The sequence below is a fragment of the Anoplophora glabripennis genome, unplaced genomic scaffold (genome assembly GCF_000390285.2).
Source record: "Anoplophora glabripennis isolate ALB-LARVAE unplaced genomic scaffold, Agla_2.0 scaffold243, whole genome shotgun sequence".
In the NCBI taxonomy this organism is placed as follows: domain Eukaryota; kingdom Metazoa; phylum Arthropoda; class Insecta; order Coleoptera; family Cerambycidae; genus Anoplophora; species Anoplophora glabripennis.
The window spans coordinates 541,430-556,011 of NW_019416329.1; the positions used below are offsets into that span (position 1 = coordinate 541,430).

Sequence of the window (14,582 nt, forward strand, 5' to 3'; positions counted from 1 at the left end):
GGTTGTTGTTTGATTGATAATTGCATATCTGCTATAAAGCCAGATACAAAACTTATCTTGTTTCTGCAATATTTTTTATTTTGCTGGAGCTCCGCAATGAATAATAGGGTAGATACAACACATTCTTTATCTATGTTATTAATCTAAAAATAAGCTTTTTATGTTTTTCATTGGTAAGTATGTAATTTTTATTATTGGCATTCTGTTACTGTTTACAATCTTAAATTACTTTCTGAAAGTTTATTTGTCATTTCGTTAAGATTTTTAATAAAAGTAGTGTAAGAACTGAGAACCTTGTAACGCATTTATTAATTGTATTTCCAAATTCCGTTGAGTAACTAGGTAACTAGGTATTTTACAATAGATTTCACATTTTATATAAATTTCCGAAAAACGTACATCATAATGTTCTTTTATTTTTTTTAGTTCCTTAAAACAAACTGAACTAAAGAATTGAATTAATAACAAACATCTACCTATTAATTAAGTATCGTTTATGTTTATTTTATATTGTTTCACTAATGAAATAATATAAATTGTCTTTTATAGAAACAACAGACTGTTAATAAAAGATAGTTAGAGAACTTTTAATATCTCATGAGCCGCGAAATGCGCGAAAGGCGTGGCGTATCCCCATAATTCTTCTAATAAGCACGTTGTGAAAACATTGACTCAGAACTAGACCATGTGCATCATTACAAGTAGACATGAACTAAGGCGCCCGGACATCAATAAAGTCAACTGGCGAACGTTCGTTATATATATGTTTATTGTTTAAATTAAAATAATAAAGAATAGGGCATTTTATTATGATATTTGTAATCGGATCAAAGGCTTGTTTACGCTAGAGCTCGAGAGAGACTGTGAATAATAGGTGTAATGTTTTTAGGACGTAGAATAATTTAGGCGACGGTCGGAATTATGTTTCTGCGCATATGAAGGTCAAAGCTCATAAGATTTTAAAACATCTCTAACATATGTTTTAAAACAATAACGTAGCACGGTTTTAAATACCGTATAAAGTTGCAAGTAAAGCAAATTCAAAATTATAACCATGAAACCATGTATCAAAAATAATCACATTCTCATTTTCTTTTTCTGATATTTATTGTTTATTAACGAAAATATTACAAATAATAACAAAAAATTGCTTATTATAAGAGAATATAAAAAATTCCATAATGAACCATATTTACAAACGTATTATGAGTTTAAAGGAAAATATTATCCGGGTAAAAAACATTACTGATATTTCTTCATTCATACAAGGAAATATTTGGGCGAATAATGAGGAAGTTGCATCAAATTTTCTTTTGAAGCAAAATTTATTTAAAATGCCGAAAATTACTATAAAAGTATGTTTCTATATGTAAAACCCCTTTAAACTTAACTATTAAAATGTGATTAATTATTGAAATATTGAATATAGGGCGAAAACGGTCCCTAATTGGTCAAGCAATTTGTGACGTCAGGATCCGTTATATCAGTATTAAGACTGTCAAGACTCGGGAGACTGGCGCTGTCATTGCATTGCTGTCATTTAATCTTGTGTTGAATTAGTTTGTGTTCGCATTGAATTCTGAGTAGTTTTGAGTAGTTAGTTTTAGTGTATAAATTTAAAGACAAGTTTCGTTAATTTTCGTAGAGTCTACGAACATTTTCACAGTATCTACCCAGGCAGCTTTAATGCGTTGCGGCTTCAAGATCAGAATTACAACACGAGAACGTGAAAAACATAACAGTGTCTGAACATAAATATTATAATACCGATGTGTAGTTCCGCAACAATAACTGCCCCCAACAAACTATTTAATGTACCAAAGGATGGAAATGAGGAAGAAATGTTGTTAGTGTTAAATCTATTTTACATATATGTGAGGATCATGCAAACATATTTTATAGAACATCTATTTTTGGCAAATCATCAGATTGCTCTTGGACAAATCCAGCTTCTGTAGCCATAGAATTTACACGTACAGTTTTAAAATAATTAACAATATTGTGTTAAGTAAAAGTAAATAATATAAAAAAATCTATCTGACACACGTAGTTTGCGTAAACACAAATGAGTAAAAGTGAGACAGACTACAGAACACGACTCTACACGACTAGTTTAATTTGGACCGATACCGGATCGTGACGTAAGAGTCAGCCGTCTCTGTTTAAGACTGCGTTTTAGTGCATAGAGAATTATTTTGAATTTCTATATTTTTTTTAGGAAAACTATTAATTAAAAATTTAAAATTTATGTGGCAATTGACTTTTTACGATGAAAGGAATTTAATAAGAAAAGAAAAAAAATTGTGCAACTTCCCCATTATAAGGATTTTGTCACTGTGACAAATTTTCGAAAACAGTCGATACAAAATCAAACACTATCTGTGTTGTGAACTCAGCCTTATAAAGTTATTCATAACAATACCATTAATGGTCGGTATTTTATTAAGGACTTATACAGAATACGTTAATCATTTATAACTATTGGGACTTAATGACGCGCATATCTCCATTTGCTATATTTTTATCATAATTGGACAGATTGTTATTCTTGCTATCATCATCTAATGATCCAGTGTCTTCTTTCTTATTGTAAACATTTTGTAAAAGTCGTAAAAGAGGCAATAAAAAAATATGGAATTCGGTAAAGTAGAGCGTAAACTTTGGATATCCACAATCTACAAAGAGCAGCTGACTGCTGTGCAGAAATGCCACACAAAATTGCGCCTAAAAAAAATGAACATTAGCCGTGTATTTATTATAAATATCATTTCATTATTTTTCGTAAGTATATACTTAGTGGTTAGATGTTTAAAAAAGAATCTGTATATTTTTCAAACAATACTTTTTACACAATTTATCTTCATCTTCCATTTTCCTTAACTCAATAATCGCACTCGATGAATGGAAAGTTATATACTATTTGGTTTCTTATGGAAAGTAGAAATTCAATATAACGTAGTAGATTATTTTTCTGTGATAAACTACGTTCTGTTTTCTGCTAATAGAATGCCTATTATTTTTAAAATTATACATTTTACTCTATTAACAAGATATTAAGCTAATTCAAATAAATTGAAACAATTTTTTCTTGAAAAAGTCCTGTTAAATGAAGTCAAATAATGTTCTTGGATACAAAACCTATTCAAAAGATATCTAACCTCAGAGACAAGATTCCTAACTGTTAATATCGCGGGGAATACTACAGTCTTCATAAATGAATACAAGCCACGTGACCAGTACCTAATTTTGTGTGGAATTTTATTTCCTTTATGTTGGCAATTCAGTTTAGGTAAAATTAATAGTACATTGTGTAACGAGTGGGGAAAAGTTGCCAATAGCATCACGAGGACGCAGTTGACGCACGAGCGAAGCGAGTGCGGAAAGCGCCCAAGTGGCGCTATGGCAACTTTTCCGAACGAGTTGCACATAAAATTTTCTATCACGCGAGCTCGCTATGGGACCTATAGTGTAGGGGGTTAGGTGCACTGGAAAGTGCTAGATAGTACAACAGCGTGATGTTATTTTCATAGCGCAACGCTCCAGCGTTGCGCTATGAAAATAACATCACGCTGTTGTACTATCTAGCACTTTCCAGTGCACCTAACCCCCTACACTATAGGTCCCATAGCGAGCTCGCGTGATAGAAAAATTATTAAAACAATAAGATCAAGATTACATTAAAACATAACATTCTGTTTCGCCGCCTGCGATTGGTGCAATTTTTCACGAGAACTTATTCAACCAATCGCATTATATCGAGCGTAGTCGTAACAGTTTGTTACTGTTCATTGAAAACGTATCATTATATTGGTGACGCCAATATTTAGGGATTTTTTGTTATTAGTACCAGTCGTGCAATGTTGGGTTGTCTAAGCTCGGGGATGTGGCTTGTAGTCATTTATGGATGTTCCGTATATGAGCTGCATGACTCACATAATGAAATTGTTAAATTATTGCAATATTTTTTGAGAAACATCTTGTATTTTTGCTGTTCTAACAACACCCTAGGCAAAACCAACACGTAAAAATATCTGTTATAGAAAAATCTTTCATATTTTTTCTGAAATAAAAGCATATATGTACAAAAAACACAAAACTCCAATATACAGGGTGTTTCATTTCCGGTGTGGCAAACAAACACAGATGATACAGAAAGTAATTTTAAGTAAAAGTAAAAAAGTTCATATCGATATGTTTGCAAAAAAGCCCCCCTGTGGCGCTACGCCCCACAGTTTTTTGCATGTTTATATACCTTGAAAAATGACCTATGGGTGCGATAAATGTAATTTGTGACCTTTTGAACTTGATTAAATTCGAATTTGTGGGACACCCAGCCTGTTATTGTACATAAAATAAGTTTTTAAAATAACTTCACAGACATTTTGGACCATACCATGCTCACGAAAAATTGTTCAAAGTTTTTTCCTGAGTTCTTATTATCTTTGTGACTTCAAGCCATTTCACCAAGGTCATTTGAAGGTCAACGGCATATTTTATAGGCTAAATACTGTATATTCTTAAGATAAGGTTTGAATTCATCTAAAATTATTATGAAACGATAAGAGTATCAGCCAGCTGCGACTCTGCGTTCTTATCTCAACATACAGTGTGTTTTTTTTTAATTGTCAAATTCGTAATTCTTTTTTAGAAAACCGAAATCTTTGACCATTTCTATATAAAAAATATACTTGTTTCATGTAGGGAAAATAGAATTCTAGGTTCTTTATAATTTTTAATTTTCAGTAGAATCATAAGGAGTTAAAATCGGCTTTTTCTGGAAAACCGTTGTAGATATCGTAATGAAACAAACCACAAAATACGTAAAAAAGGTAACTTGAATTTTTTTCCTAAAATTCGCCGTTTTCAAGTTATTCATACTAATACAGTTCCCTTGTGCAGACATTTCTAACCATAATATTACAAGAATATTTATGTTTATGCTTAAAAGTAAGTGGAATTTGTAAGCACATCAACAAAATTCTTTACACTCGTTTCCACACCACCTGTAAGGTAGAGTTCCTTACGCGTTTTAGTTTCCCCTGGAAACCTAACCTACTATCTTTACAAATAAGAACAACTTAAATCAAAATAATAATAAATGTACATTTACCAAAGGCGAGGGGTAGTGAATTTTCACAATCTGCATATTTGGTTACAAGAAAATCCTCATATCGGACAAGATCTTTTCAACACGAATTTTCTGTGAACTCGTGGCTCGGAATAATTCGCAATAAAGTTTGTTTACCTTTCTTCTTGCCACTCTGTCTAAACCCCAGTCATTTCTAAACTTTCTAGAAAATCGTCTATTTGAATTATTAGAGGATGTTCCATTAAATATACGACAAAATAGCTGGATACAATGGATGAGAAAGTTATATGGGGCGATGGATAGGTAGAAAACCAAATGTCAATGTCAATCATATTGGTGCAGAGGGTCCAGTGTCTTGGCCAGCCAGATTGCCATATCTAAACCCCCTGGACTTCTATGTTTGGGGTTATCTGAAAAGTAAAGTTTATTCTGCTCCAACAGATACAAGACTACAACTACTTCAACGAATAGAAGACGAGTGTAATGAAGTAAAAGAAAACCACCACACGATATTAGCTTCCATTAATTCCATTAATAGAAGATCTCAGAAATGTGTCGCTGAGGGTGGTGCGCATTTTGAACAATTGTTTTGAATTTTGAACAATTTTGTTTCTTGTTTAGTTGCTGTTGTTTGGTAAATATATTTAATTATTTTGAATTAAAATGTTCTTATTTGCAGAGTATTAGATCTCCAGGGAAAACTAAAACACGCCAGGAGCACTACCTCACATATGGTATAGAAAGGAGAGTAAATAATTTTGTTGATGTGCTTACAAATTGCACTTACTTTTAAGCATAAACCTAAATATTCTTGTAATATTATGGTTAGAAGTTCTGCCACAAGGTGTCTGAGTATTGGTATGATTAACTTGAGAACGGCAAATTTTAGAGAAAAAATTGAAGTCACCTTTTTTACGTATTTTGTGTATTAGAATATAAATCAGTTACAAAGACGTGTAAAAATGCAGTGACGTAGTTTTTTTTGTAAAAAAAGGGGTGACCCCTGTCCAGTTGTACACCACTGATTGAATCTTTAAAGCTCATATTTTAGGGAATGTAAGGCCTACTATCATACATTATCTGTACCAAATTTTATTGAGATCGGTTAATAGATTCCGGAGATATAAACAAAAAATCAATTTCTTTAACAGATTTTCTTTAACAAATTCAACACCCTGTATCTCCAGGCCAATGTTTATAAAGCAAACACATATTATTTTAAAGAGATATATCTGCCCTTGAAGTTTCCTGCATAAAATTCGGACCACCCTGTATACAGGGTGATTCACAAACAATGATCAAAAATGAAACCTCGTATTCTTTGGTCAATTTTAAGGAGAGTCTTTCTTATTATATTTTTTATCTAGGACGCTTCGTTAAAAAGATACAGGGTGTTAAACTTGAAAATATATTTTTAATTTTTTTTAATAATTTAAAAACTACCAAGTGAAATAATTTGAAGTTGGGTACATGTATTTATGTAAACATTTTCCAAAATCTGAGGCCTTTTTCTAAAATTTAGATGCTCCAGTGGCTGGGACAGGGTATCGGTGGCATATTTTTCTAAATAAAATATTAACCATTTGCTTATTTATTCGAATAAAGAAATTAATAACATTTTAGTCATCATTTTAATTATTTCATCTGAGTAAATGTTCAAAAATACCTCTATTTTCACGAACACAGATGCGACAGCTTTTTAATAACGAAAATAAAATTTGTTCAAAATTTATTGTTGCTTGAATCTGATGAAAAACATTATTTATTCTTTCTTCTAACTGCTTAGGTGTATTTTGTTCAGTGTATATCAGCCGTTTAACAGCACCCCACAAAATGAAATCCAGTGGGTTGAGGTCCGGCGTTTTCAGTTCGTTTTTTAAATTTTACTCGAAAATCAGACTATTTTCGAAAAATATAAGAGAGTAGAATTTGTAGAAAATGGAAAGGCGAATCCGAAAATATCATGATTGCTACCGTAAAGCAGTGGCGTACTATTTTATTTACAAAAATATGCCACCGATACCATGGATCTCCGCCACTGAAGCTTCTAAATTTTAGAAAAAGGCCTCAGATTTTGGACAATGTTTACATAAATACATGTGCCCAATTTCACATTATTTCACTTACTAGTTTTTAAATTATTTAGAAAAATTGAAAATAATTTCTAAAGTTTAACACCCAAGTATCTTTTTTTACGAAGCGTCCTAGATAAAAACTTTATACGAAAGGTTTCATTTTTGGTCACCGTTTGTGAATCATCCTGTATAATTTATATATAATTCCAATAATATTTATTAATTTCATTCGCAAGGAGGCTATCTGAAAAAATAATCCTAAATAAAATGTGGAACTGGTAAAAATTTTCTATAGTAGCTGTTACGAATTGGCATTTCAAAAATGTTAGAATGGCAAGAATGCAAGATTTGTAAGATTGTAATAATTAACTATTTCATTACGTCAGATGATTTTATATTAACTTAGACATATCATTTTTTACTTATATTTATGATAATTATTAGCTGCTTATTTGATATTGCTGGTATGTTTCAATGCTAGTTGAGGCATGTCGCCCATAGGATAATAATAATAATTTTCCGCAGTATCAACAGTTAGGAACCTTGTCTATGAGGTTAGATATCTTTTACATACCTATATTTCTTTATGGAAGAACACTATTTGAATTTGTTTAAGTAAACTTTTGTTGAATTTATTTGAATTAACTTCATAATACTTCTATAATAACCTACCAGTTGTATTGTTGTTACATATCTCTTCCACCAAAGATACTTTTGGTATTGGGGTCCCATGGCATCTAACATGTAATATGTGTACATGATTATGTGAACCAGCGAATTAATTAAACCAATAAAAGTACCGTGACCACCTGGAAAATATTTCGTTGTCCCCCAACTAATCATTGGCATTACCGTGTAATGATAAACATGCAAAAAGGTGATTTGATTGTTCTTCTTCCTTAAAACAAAGAAAACCGTATCCAACAGTTCAGTCATTTTGGCTAGAAAATAAAAGTGGACCAATCCAGCAACCTGCAATACATAGAAACCAACAAATATGCTTATACAGAGTGAATTTTAAATGTATACATATATTATAACTACGTATAATTCGCAATATAAATGAGTTCAATAAAAACCATTTTTAAAATTACAAATATTTACGGAGATATTATTTTTTTAACAAATTCATATGCCGCTATCCACACACAAGGAAAATCGATGGTTTTTATAGAAAAGACATAACGTCTAACATTAAAAAATTATATTAAAAATTGTTTGAAATACACAAATAACGAATATTAGATTTGAAGTTACATTTGCGTATTTTTAATTTTCTACAAAAATGCTTTAAATAAAATGAAATGCTTCGCACTGGTACAGATTGGTCTTCAACTTGTTTACCGCAACGCCTGTTTCGAAAATCATATGACAATTAATTGAACGTTGAGATTATGAGCTAGATATAAATAACAAAAGATAGATAGTAAGTATTGCCGAAAACCACTACCGGATAGGAAAGCAAGGGGGGAAGAAGGTTTCTATGAACATATTTCAAAATTTCTTTGACGTCTAAAAAACTGCTTATTTAACTTTTTTCTCTCTGTCATATAAAAAGTTATAGTTTAATAATTCTGTGTAACATTGTCACTACTACATAATTGAACTCCCGTTGAGACAAATTATGTTTTACATAAATACCCACCACAATAGGGTTAGAGGTTCTGAATTTTACTATTTATTTTTAATTTTTTCACAAAAATGTATTAATTACATATTCTACAAAGTAAGTTGTACCGCTTCCAGTATGCAATACATACATAAGTTCAAATTTAAAAAAATATTTAAATAAAAGTTGGAAGAAATAAAAAATTCTAATATTTAAAATTATTTTCTAATATAAGGAAAGTGGGGTTTAATTGTCTCAAGGGCATGTTGTCACAACAGTTCAAATTTAATCTTAAAACACGTCTATCATATACAGGTATTCAGATATGCGCCATTATTCTTTACGTTTACATAAACTGGTGATCATATCTCTGTACAGACCATTTTGTTGAAAACTGCCACAGACAAGTAAATGTACATGTATATTTTAATCTGGTTTTATCTCTCATCAATCTAGCCATCCAAATATAGTGGGTGTTTTAATAATAATAATAATAATATTAGCTTTATTTGCCCAACAGTGTACAAGCACCATTTACAGAGCAAAACTTAAATATTCACAATTATAGTGCAAACACGATTTACAACTTCTATATGTTCATATAAACAAATAGAAAATATTGACCAGGAAATACTTACAATACTATTTATCTAAATATACTTACTAACGAATTAATTTAATAATTTCATTCATTGAAGAGTTGTCAATATCACATAAGTGCGCAGTGCTATTAAAATTTTTACTCATTACGTATAGTGGTGACTTCAGACGGATATTAGTTCTCGCTCTAAACATAAATATGAAGAGTAATATATACCTTGCCTAGAATGATACCTAGGTGTATTAAAAGCAATTTGCCCTAAAAGTTCAGGACAATCGATCTCATTATGCAGCAGTCTATACAAAAACTTTAAAGAAACACGTTTTCTTCTTAACTCTAGAGAATCAACAGTAAACCTATTTGTTAAATAATTATAATCTATTCCTGTTACAGGATATTGACCATCAACTTTTAAAGCCAAATATTTTTAAAATCTCCTTTGCACTCTTTCTACTGCGTGAACCTGAGAAATATATAAGGGGTACCAAATCAAACATCCGTATTCTAACTTAGCACGTATAAGAGAAAAATCTAAAATTTTCAATAAATTAATGTAATTAAAACTTTTACAGTTACTGACAATAAAGCCAAAACATTTCATTGCCTCCGAAACTTTGAGGTTTATATGAATATTAAATGACAGCTGATGATCAAAAGTTATTCCCAAATATTTGACTGATGTGCAGCGTGATAATATATTATTGTTAATGACATACTCATATTTATAAAAAAAAACTGTTTTTTTGTGAATTTGTGTTACTATTTTGTATTTCGATGCGTTTAAGTTTAATTTATTTTTGTCACCCTAAACTTGAACAGTATTTAAATCAGTTTGTAGAAGTTTACAGTCGTCTAATGATTCCACTTTGTATATTTTTAAATCATCCGCAAAAAAAAGTTAGTGTGATCGTATAGGGTATCATCAATGAACAAAAGAAAGAGCAAGGGACCCAGATTGGACCCCTGAGGAACTCCACATGTGGCTAGATATTTATTAGGGTGAAATCCATTATACGATACATACTGCAACCTTCCAAGTAAGTAAGATTTAAGAAACTGTATTAATTCTGGATTAAAGTGTTTTAGTTTAATAAGTAAAGTAAGATGATCAATACGATCGAATGCTTTAGAAAAATCTGTATAAGCCACATCCACCTGTCCTTGACTATCTAATATATCAGCAGTGTATTGAGAAAAAACTGCTAAATTAGTGACAGTGGATCGTTTATTCATAAAACCGTGTTGATGTTCTGAAATTTGATGACGGACTTCAGGATAAATTCTGTTATATAACACTATTTCGAAAAATTTAGCAAAATTTGATAAAATAGCGATGGACCTGTAATTGGTTATTTCAAATTTATCGTCACTTTTAAACACCGGAACTACTTTGGCTTCTTTCCATCGAGTTGGAAATATTTTGGCTTTCAGGACGAGATTATATAACTTAAAAAGAGGTTTAACCAAAACACTAATACAATCTTTGACTATAAAAGATGGTTAGTTGTCTGGACCAGAAGTCATTTTATTTTTCAGTTTTTTGCAGTAATTATTATTTAATTCTCAGACATTGATTCAATGTTAATGTTAAATAAAGGTCTTGGTATAGCAGTAATCTGTTGAGATACAGGTTCGCTAGGTAAATATATACTACTGAAAAAATTACGAAATGCATTTACAATATCCTTAGGATTTTCATATGAATCATTTTCATAAATTACAGTGCCTGGTATCCTAGATGACTTATTCTTGAAATGCATAAACGAGCAAAATGTTTGAGGCTCATTTTTCATTGAAATTTTAATGTTTTCAACATACATATCTGGTATAGCCACGCTTTACTTGAAATTTAATAATTCGTCTTAACATTTTAAATTCACACAGATATTGTTCATTATGAGCTTTTCTATACCTTTTTAATGATCTAGCTTTTTGCTTAATGTTTTTAATAGTTTCAGACACATACCACCTAGGAAATTGACGTGCTTGTTGAATATAAAAGGGGACATTCGCATCAATTATTTGAAATAATTTTCCATGGAACTTATCAACGGCAGAGTAAAATTAAATTAAATTAAATTACATAGAAATGACCAATCTGTATTCAACATAGAACTGTAAAGTGACGTAAAATTTGCTCTTCTAAAATTATATGCTTTTTGATTGATATTTGTTATAAGGTAAGTATTAATTTTTAACAAACCAGAAATTTTTATAATTAGAGCTGGATGATAAGGATCTACTGGCACAAGAGGAGCATCATCAGCAGTTACTTCACATTTTACATTTGATATTACCAAATCAAGTGTTTTGGGTAATAGCCATAAGTATAAAGTGCTTGATACATTAAAGGTAATATTTTGTCTACTGAATTCATGAATCATAAAAGTTTCGAATAGTTTCACAAATTCTGAAGGGAAAATAAAATGGCTGGAATAGAGTTTTTTAGAGTAGCAGCCTACTCCTAGTATCAGAAAGCCTAAATCCACCAGTTTCGCATAAGCATCTACTTTAAATAAGGCAACAAAAATTAACATCACTTTGCTCTATGAACATAGGCGCAGAAAGTCACCGTTTATGAGATACAGGGCGTTGAAATTAACAAAAATAAAACAATTTTTTTAAATATCTGGAAAACCACTTTATCAAATTTATCCACATTAGGTACAATTTTTTTTTAAATAATTCTAGTTCTGTATGCATACAGTCCAAATTCAAAACCAGTGGCGGAGAAACAAGGATATCGTTTCCTTATTTAGAGTAAAACTTCTACGCCACTGAATTAATTGGTAATATGAATGTATTTTATAACGGTCTGAAACATTCCGGATGAAAAAACATTCTTTTATTTTTGTCGAATAGAGAATGGTTTACGCGTTATGAAACATTAGTATTCAAGTAAACATCTTGCCACCTAGACTAAATTCCGATCTGATTTTAAATTTTTTGGACAATAGCCTCTTCCATTTATTGGAGGATGTACCTTCGGTCCAACGAATCGAGACCTGGTTTCGAATGGACGGGGCGCCAGCACATTCTGGCCAGGTAGTTCGTGAATGGCTGACAAACAACTACCAAAACAGATGGATTGGTCGGAATGGGCCCATACTTTAGCCACCTAGGTCACCAGATCTAAATATTTTATATTATTTTATTTGGGATAACCTAAAAAATGATCTTTATGCCGTTCCTATAGCAAATAGAAACCAGCTAGTGCAAAGGCTAAATGCGGCCTGCACTAATTTGAAGCAAAATCCAGTTTTAATCAGAGCTGCTGTGAATTCTATAACCAAAAGATGCTAAAAGTGCATTGAGTTTGGAGATGGAAACTTCAATTGATTTAATTTAATTGTTTTTCATAAAAATTTACTTGTTGTTCGTATCAAATTTGGATAAATTTGATGAAGCGGTTTTCCATTTATTTTAAAAAATTGTTTTATTTTTGATAATTTCAACGCCCTGTATCTCATAAACGGTGGCTTTCTGCGCCTATGTTGATAGAGCAAAGTGATATTAATTTTTGTTGTTTAGTACTTTCCCGAAGTTTGTCTATTAAAATCTGGACCACCCAAATTCGTTTTATTTTTCCCTATTTTAACATTTTGTTTACTTAGATCTTAGATAATACGTCTCATAACTCGTAAACCATTCACTTTTCGACAAAAATAAAAGATTGTTTTTTTCATCCAGAATGTTTCAGACCGTTATAAAATGTATTCATATTACCAATTAATTCAGTGGCGTAGAAGTTTTACTTTAAATAAGGAAGCGATATCCTTGTTTCTCCGCCACTGGTTTTTGAATTTGGACTGTGTGCATACAGAACTAGGAAGAATATTTGAAAAAAATGTGTACCAAATTTGGATAAATTTGATGAAGCGGCTTTCCAGATATTTAAAAAAAATTGTTTTATTTTCGTTAATTTCAACGCCCTATATCTCATAAACGGTGACTTTCTGCGCCTATGTTCATAGAGCAAAGTGATGTTAATTTTTGTTGTTTAGTACTTTCCCGAAGTTTGTCTATTAAAATCTGGACCACCCTGTATATAAACTCTGACTCAGATGACTACTGATGAGTTAAACTCTTTCTAATATAATGTACTAAATATAAAATAAACTAGTAAACTAGGGTAAATTGTTTCAAATGTTTTACCTCTTATAACATAGAATAACAATGTTCGTGACTAAAATATATCAATTATTTTTTATCATGTATATTAGAAAAATATTTTGATTAGGTAAGTAGTTAACATTTGAAAGTATCTTAATTGCAAATAGTATAAAAGCTAGTGAAAATAATGTAAAAATTGCGAAAACTAGTCCCCTGCAGCATAATGTATGAAAGCATGGTAGTAAAAAAGTTGGGCTTTAAATGAACCACGCTATACATTTTTACGTCATAACATCCTGATTTAGTTGAACCCATATATTTGAAAATAATATAAAATTGACGTATCTAATTGTAAGGTAATAATAAGCAATAGTACGTAGCACTAACGGGATTTCCTACATAACAAAACCTACCTTTAGAGCTTGAGCATTATTTGAAAAATCCACAGGTTGACATCTCCAGCTATAATGTAACCAAGCAGTATTTAAACCCTACAATAATAAGTTGTTGTACAATCTATCTCTTCCATAAAAACAACTATAATCGACCAAATACTTGCAATTCGTCACGAAGCTCAAATATATAGGGAAAAAATAAAATAATTATTTAATAGATATATTCAGTAACTCTAAGGTAATGAGGTAAATACATTTGTTAAAAAAAAGTCAAAAAATATTTATGATCAAATCATTTCACCTCGAAGAATATCCATGAACTGACTAACACTTGTAGGAAATTATAAGCTATGAGCGTCTTGTTAATGTTCCAAGCTGCCCTATTTTTCATAAAGTTCGGTCCCCAACTAATTACGAAATATAAATATAGGAACAAAATTAATAATCTAGGTGTTGGATGTCTTATTAAAAGCCAATTATTAGTTCAAGGATCTGAAAAATGAAATAAATTTGTACAAACCTCTTTATACATTGTGTTGACAATCCGTGCATGATTGCGACATAGTTACAATTTATTTTAGTGTGTTTAGTTTGGTAACAAGGTGTATTTAAATGAAAGAGCACATCAACCTAATATTGAGGTCAAAATATGATCATTGGGTTAAATATATTTTAATATAAAGTTGTTTCATTTGTTTCA

The 14,582-nt window shown here is 30.8% G+C and overlaps 1 pseudogene; it reads right to left on the reverse strand.

Annotated features, from left to right (window-relative positions):
* Positions 1 to 2,478: 2,478 nt before the first annotated feature.
* On the reverse strand, positions 2,479 to 14,372 carry LOC108907995 (annotated as a pseudogene).
* Positions 14,373 to 14,582: the final 210 nt, after the last annotated feature.